This window comes from Cervus canadensis, chromosome 33 (assembly GCF_019320065.1).
Source record: "Cervus canadensis isolate Bull #8, Minnesota chromosome 33, ASM1932006v1, whole genome shotgun sequence".
Classification (NCBI taxonomy): Eukaryota; Metazoa; Chordata; class Mammalia; order Artiodactyla; family Cervidae; genus Cervus; species Cervus canadensis.
This window is the reverse complement of record NC_057418.1, coordinates 21099233-21105331: the sequence shown is the minus strand read 5'-3', so window position 1 is coordinate 21105331 and position 6099 is coordinate 21099233. Positions and strand designations below refer to the sequence as shown.

General features: G+C 43.4%; 1 protein-coding gene across 1 annotated transcript in view; it reads right to left on the bottom strand.

Annotated features, from left to right (window-relative positions):
* The window catches only part of UST (uronyl 2-sulfotransferase), a 303123-nt gene that overhangs the window by 34444 nt on the left and 262580 nt on the right, over window positions 1–6099 (bottom strand). The gene's annotated exons all lie outside the window — the stretch shown is intronic.

The following is a 6099-nucleotide window of genomic DNA, read 5'->3' as shown; positions in this document are numbered from 1 at the left end:
GAGAAGCAATCTGGTGTATTGGATGTGTGCCTGTGTGTGTTAAGTCATTTCCATTGTGTTTGACTCTGCGACCCCACGGACTGTAGCCCTCCAGGGTCCTCTGTCCATGGGATTCTCCAGGCAAGAATACTGGCAGGGGTTGCTATTTCCTCCTTCAGGAGATCTTCCCAACCCAGGGATCAAACCCGCATCTCTTAGGTCTCCTGCATTGGAAGGCGGGTTCTTTACCACTAGTGCCACCTGCGAAGCCCACTCAGTAGCTTGTTTTTGTTCAAATCCAGATCTTGCTACTTGCTGGTTGCTTTGAACATGGACAGATCTTATTACCAATGAGTCTCCAGATCTTCATCTGGAAATGGGAAGGAGATTTCTATTTGTATTAGTTTCCTGGGACTGTCATAAAGTTACCATAAACTGCTAATCCTCGGATGATTCTGGGGAAGAATTTTCCCTCCTTCTAATTTCTGACTATCCTTGCTGACAATCTTTGGCATTCTATGACTTGCAGCAACAAAATTCCACTCTCTGCCTCTGTCTTCAAATGGCCTTCTTCCCTGTGTCTCTGAATCTTTCTTTCCTTATAAAGAAACCAGTCAATGGATTGAGGGTACATCCTAATCCAATATGACCTCATCTTAATGTGATTATATCTGCAAAGACTCTATTTCCCAAATGAGGTCACATTCAGATATACAGGTTTAGGACCTAAGGTATTTTCAGGGGATACAATTCAACCTACAACTCTACCTAACCAGGTTATGAGGAAGAAGTGAGTTGACAAAAGTCTAAGTATTCTGCTTACTGGAAAACCTAACCAGGTTATGAGGAAGAAGTGAGTTGACAAAAGTCTAAGTATTCTGCTTGCTATCCTAGTGTGGATCTTCCTGGTGGCTCAGTGGTAAAGAATCTGCCTGTAATGCAGGAGACACAGGAGAGGCAGGTTGGACGCCTGAGTCAGGAAGGTCCCCTGGAGGAGGAAATGGCAACCCACTCCAGTATTCTTGTCTGGAGAATCCCACAGACAGAGGAGCCTTGGCGGGCTAGTCTGTGGGGTGGCAAAGAGTCAGACGTGATTGAGCATGCATGTACTGTGAATCATGACTTTTTTTTTTTAAGGTTTTAGGTCAAGGCACCAGTTTTAGGAAGGCAGAGTCTCAACGTATCACACTTCTTTGAGTTTGGGTGTTTGGTCATTGCTGTGGAACACCAGTTTGAGCTTTGAAGCCAAGAAGGCAAAATCACATGCAAGAATCATGGGACCTCACAAGCCCCAAATGCCTTAAGACTGGCCTTGTCAATTGGATGACCTTTCAACTGGCTAACCTGGGCAGTCCAAGCTGGTGGGAGAATCCACAATCTTGCTTCTCAAAAGATCTCTGGATTCTTCCCACTGTTGTCCATCTCAGATTGATGTTTTTGTCAACTACAATAAAAATGAGTTATTTAAAAAATAACCAGGGACTTTCCGGGTGATTCAGTGGTAAAGAATCCACCTGCCAATGCAGTGGACAAGGATTCTATCCCTGGTCTGGGAAGATCCCACAACTAAGCCTGTGTGCCATAGCTACTGAGTCCACACATCTTAGAGCCTGTGCTCTGCGACAAGGGAAGCCACTGCAATGAGAAGCCTGTGCCCCGAAACTACAGAGTAGTCCCCCTCGTTGCAACTAGAGAAAGCCCACACACAACAACAAAGACCCAGCACAGCCAAAAATCAAATAAATAAAACAAACAAATAAATAAACTAAATAATCAGAGCCATGCGAAATTACCATCAAAGTTTCTAAAGTCTTACTTTCAGTTCCTGCCTTATCTCCTCATGGACTAGTAGCAAGCAGCTTATGAGCTGGCATGGGTCCTTGGACCACACTTCGAGAAGCGGTGCTTACCCAGGGCCAGTGAAGACTTGGGGGCCCCACTGCAGCAAAGCCCTTCTCCCAGGCCTCCAAGGAGTTGGGGGATTTTAAAGGATTCCTAGCCTCTAGCCCCATTCCGGGGGTCATGGCTGGCTGGGGAGAACAAACACACCCCCCACACCTGAGTCTGTGTTTTCTTTGAGTTTGTTTTCCCACTGACTTACTTTCCTTTCAGTCTGGGCTTTAAAAACAGCCCTCTGAGTGAATGCAGGGAGATCCCAGCAGTCCCTACACCACGGCTCATATGGAATGCATTTAGAGAGGGGGAAAAAACTCGAACGGAGTGGTTATACGACGTTGAACTGGCTTGGACACGGCGTGGCTGGAATTTCAGAGCTGGCTTTTGTTTGCATTCGTCATGAAACATTTGTTATGTGAGCTGCTGCTACTGCTGCTAAGGCAGCTGCTGCCGAGAAACCCGCTCCACGGCCGCCGTTTCTCCCGGCCGTGGGCTGACCGTCCGCGCTCACGGGCCAGGGCCCCGGGCTCCCCAGGCTTGCGGCGCCTCTGCTGCGGTCCCTGCCTTGGGTTAGGGAGATGACACATGACCGCACACGAAATGGTGGCCTGTGTTTCTGTCAACTTACATTGGATTGGTATCTTTGGAAGGTTGAGTACTGCCTCTGATCAGGAGAGCGTCTTTTTTTATCAACTCATAATTTACATTCTCTCCTATTAAATAAATCTCCAGTATGGATGGCTCTGATCTGTCTTCCGGGTGATTTTTAAAAAATATATAGTAGTTTGGAGCCTCATCATAGCAAATATCATTCAGTTAAAAAAAAAAAATGAGAGGGGGTTTAACTAGTAAGCTACCTTTAAGGAATCTTATTTTTGTTTGTTTGTTTTGTTTTTGGAATTTCGCCAGGATTATAATCCCAGGGTGCTGATGATGAAGGCAGTGCTATGACAGCCTGAGTCACATCACAGCTAAGCAGATGTCACATGAAAAAAACAGGTATAACAGATCTACCTACAAGCTCTAAACACAAAACTGGTAATAGAATCTTAAAGTTCAGGTAATTAGCACACGCCCAGCTAAATGCAGTAGGCTAACTACAGGCCTTCAGTGCCTCTCCTCTGAAAATCATCATGCAAGTGACAGTAAAGGATGATAATTTTAGAAAAAGATTGCTGGATCACAAAGACAAAGAACTGGAGAAGGGTTTCAATAGAAGACAGTCCTCAACCAACTTCTGGAAGATGGACAGTGGTTGGAGGAATGCATTGGATGTAGCAGAGCAGAGTAAATGCACTGGAGTGTTGGCAGAGGTGGGGGGGGGCATACATCAAGAGGGTCAACTCACCCTGCACAACCCCAGACAGACAGAGAGGTAGCCCCAGGCAGCCCAGATGGAAAAACTGAGGATGAGACAGGTACTCTGCCTATGAAGGAGCTGGGCCCTAAATTCCCTCCACGCCTACATGCAGTCAGGTATCTCACCGTGAGTCTTCCCCCATTCTCCATTGCCTGTGAACAGGCAGTCTTAGGAGTAGTCGCCAAAGAATTTGGGGAGAGGCTCCAGACTGATTTGCTAAGCCAGAGGGGAGAGAGGAAAGCATGGAGTAAAATGAGAACACTGAAGCGAATGGTGCCTGAACATGGACCTTCAGCCCCTGTTCCCATACCAACAACCAGACATGCATCCTGCCCTCCTAATCCCACGTCACCTCCCGTCCCCCAAGTGGATGTTTGGGGAACACTGCAGCAGGGACACGGAATAAACTCCAGAGAAAAAAAGACCTAAAATCACTAACAAATGTTTCCCAGCAAAACCTGATGGTTGCTTGATCATCCCAAGTGGGTCCATTAGTTGATAAGCAGCCCCCTATTGTATAGCTCACTTTCAATTAGCTCGTGTGTCTCACCCTCAAATATGAATTCTGAAAAAGACCACGAGGGAAAATACTTTGGACTGAAAAGAAAGAAAGAAAGTGAAAGAAAAAAAAAAAGAAAAAAAAAAAAAGAAAGTGAAGTCACTCAGTCGTGTCTGACTCTTTGTGACCCTGTGGACTGTAGCCTACCAGGCTCCTCCATCCATGGGATTCTCCAGGCAAGAATACTGGAGTGGGTTGCCATTTCCTTCTCCAGGGATCTTCCTGACTCAGGGATCGAACCTAGGTCTCCCACATTATAGGCAGACTCTTTACCCTCTGAGCCACCAGAGAAACCCTTGGACTGAAAAAGAGATGCCCAAACCAACCACGGGCTTCCCAGGTGGTGCTATTGGTAAAGAACCCACCTACCAATGCAGGAGACATAAGAGACATGGGTTCGATCCCTGGGAAGATCCCCTGGAGGAGGAAATGGCAAACCACTCCAATATTCTTGCCTAGAGAATCTCATAGGCAAAGGAGCCTGATGGGCTACAATCTGTAGGGTCACAAATAGTCAGGCATGAGTGAAGTGACTTAGCAAGCATGCAACCAACCAAAACAGTAAAAAGGAGTCTGGAGCAAATAGAGATAATGTAAGAAAAAAGATGAAAACACTTTTTTAAAATTTCTGTAATTTTCAGAGATTTAAGGTGGCATTGTATTCAGTAAACAAGACCAAGATAGTATGCAAAAAGAAGAAAAGAGGATTAACAAAGAGTTCTTGGAAAAGAGAAAATTCAACAGAATGACTGGAATACAAATTGAGGAACTCATCCAGAGAGAAAAAGTTGATGAGATGGAAATTAAAAGAGGAAAAAATAATAAAGCACATAGAGAGGATGCATCTAGAGGTTCCAATATTTGACCAACAGTATTCCAAAACTGAAATACAGAAAATAGTGCTGATAAAATTATGCAGTAATTACTCAGTAAATAATGCAGAAGTAAAATGAGAAAAATTCCCAGAAATGAAAAAACACGTGTTTTAAGCTTAAATGTATCTATTGACTACTCAGCACACTGAGGCACACTGTTGTCAATTTTCACGAAAGGAATAAAAATAACACTCCGGAGAGACAGAGAGAATGAGAAAGTGAGAAAAAAACATGGGAAAGGGAATGCATGTATGAAGGAATCCATACCAAACCAAACTGACAATCAAATGAGATAGTAAAACACTGAGCTTTTCAGATATGCGATGACTCAAAGAATTTACCACTCTCCATGCCTCTTTTATCAGGAACCAACTTGGGAATATCTTGGAATGAATGGAGTTATTAAATCAAGAAATAGAATTTGAGGGATTCAGGAGACCAGGGATACAATACATTCTGTAAAATGGTAAAGGGAAGTTGCAGGAGACCTGTGCAGGAAACTTCTGAGTAATTAGCCCAGATCAAAGCAGAAAGTCAGACCTCTGGGTGGGAAAGAGGGGAGTGGTCCTGGGATGGGGGAGCAGGAATGGAATGGAAATAATACTGAAAAAAATCAAAAGCAATATTGATACAGCAGATCTAATGGCAAACATGAAAATTTTGATAGGTATAAATAAATCTAAGCAAATAAAAAAAATCCAAGGCAATAATCAATTCTAGCAAAAACAATAAGTCATGCAAGAAATGAAATGAGTTGATTGTGTACTACTTGGATCAGCATCCAACAAATATATTCAGTCATAGTCATGTAAACAAGGAATATGTATGTAAAATATGGATATAGCCATATTATGAACATATGGGCGGAGGAAGTAGAGGTAAGGGTGGTAGAATAAGAGAACTAAATAATGTCACAAATAAATAAATCAAGACAATAAAACAACAAAAATAAAACAAGCCTGCGCATACTAGTTATAATTAGTGTGGTGATTATCAGAACAGCTACTTGTGCTGAATGTATTTGCCTCTTCAAAATCAGACTTTGCAGTGGAAAGGGCTGAAATAGGAAACAACTGCTTTTCATTATATGTCCTTTAGTACTACTGGATTTTTAATTATATGCATGTACTATTTTAATATGGGGCTTCTCAGGTGGCTCAGTGGGTAAAGACTCTTGCCTGCCAATGCAGGGGACATAAGAGACGTGGGTTCGATCCGTGGATCAGGAAGATCCCCTGGAGGAGGAAATGGTAACCCACTCTAGTACTCTTGTCTGGAGAATCCCATTGACAAAGGAGCCTGGCAGGCTAAGTCCATGGGGTTGCAAAGAGGCAGACGTGACTGAAGCAACTGAGTATGCACGTACTACTTTAATATATCAAGTATAGTTAAAAAACAAGGAGGTAAAATTCTAGGAAAACATGTTTTAA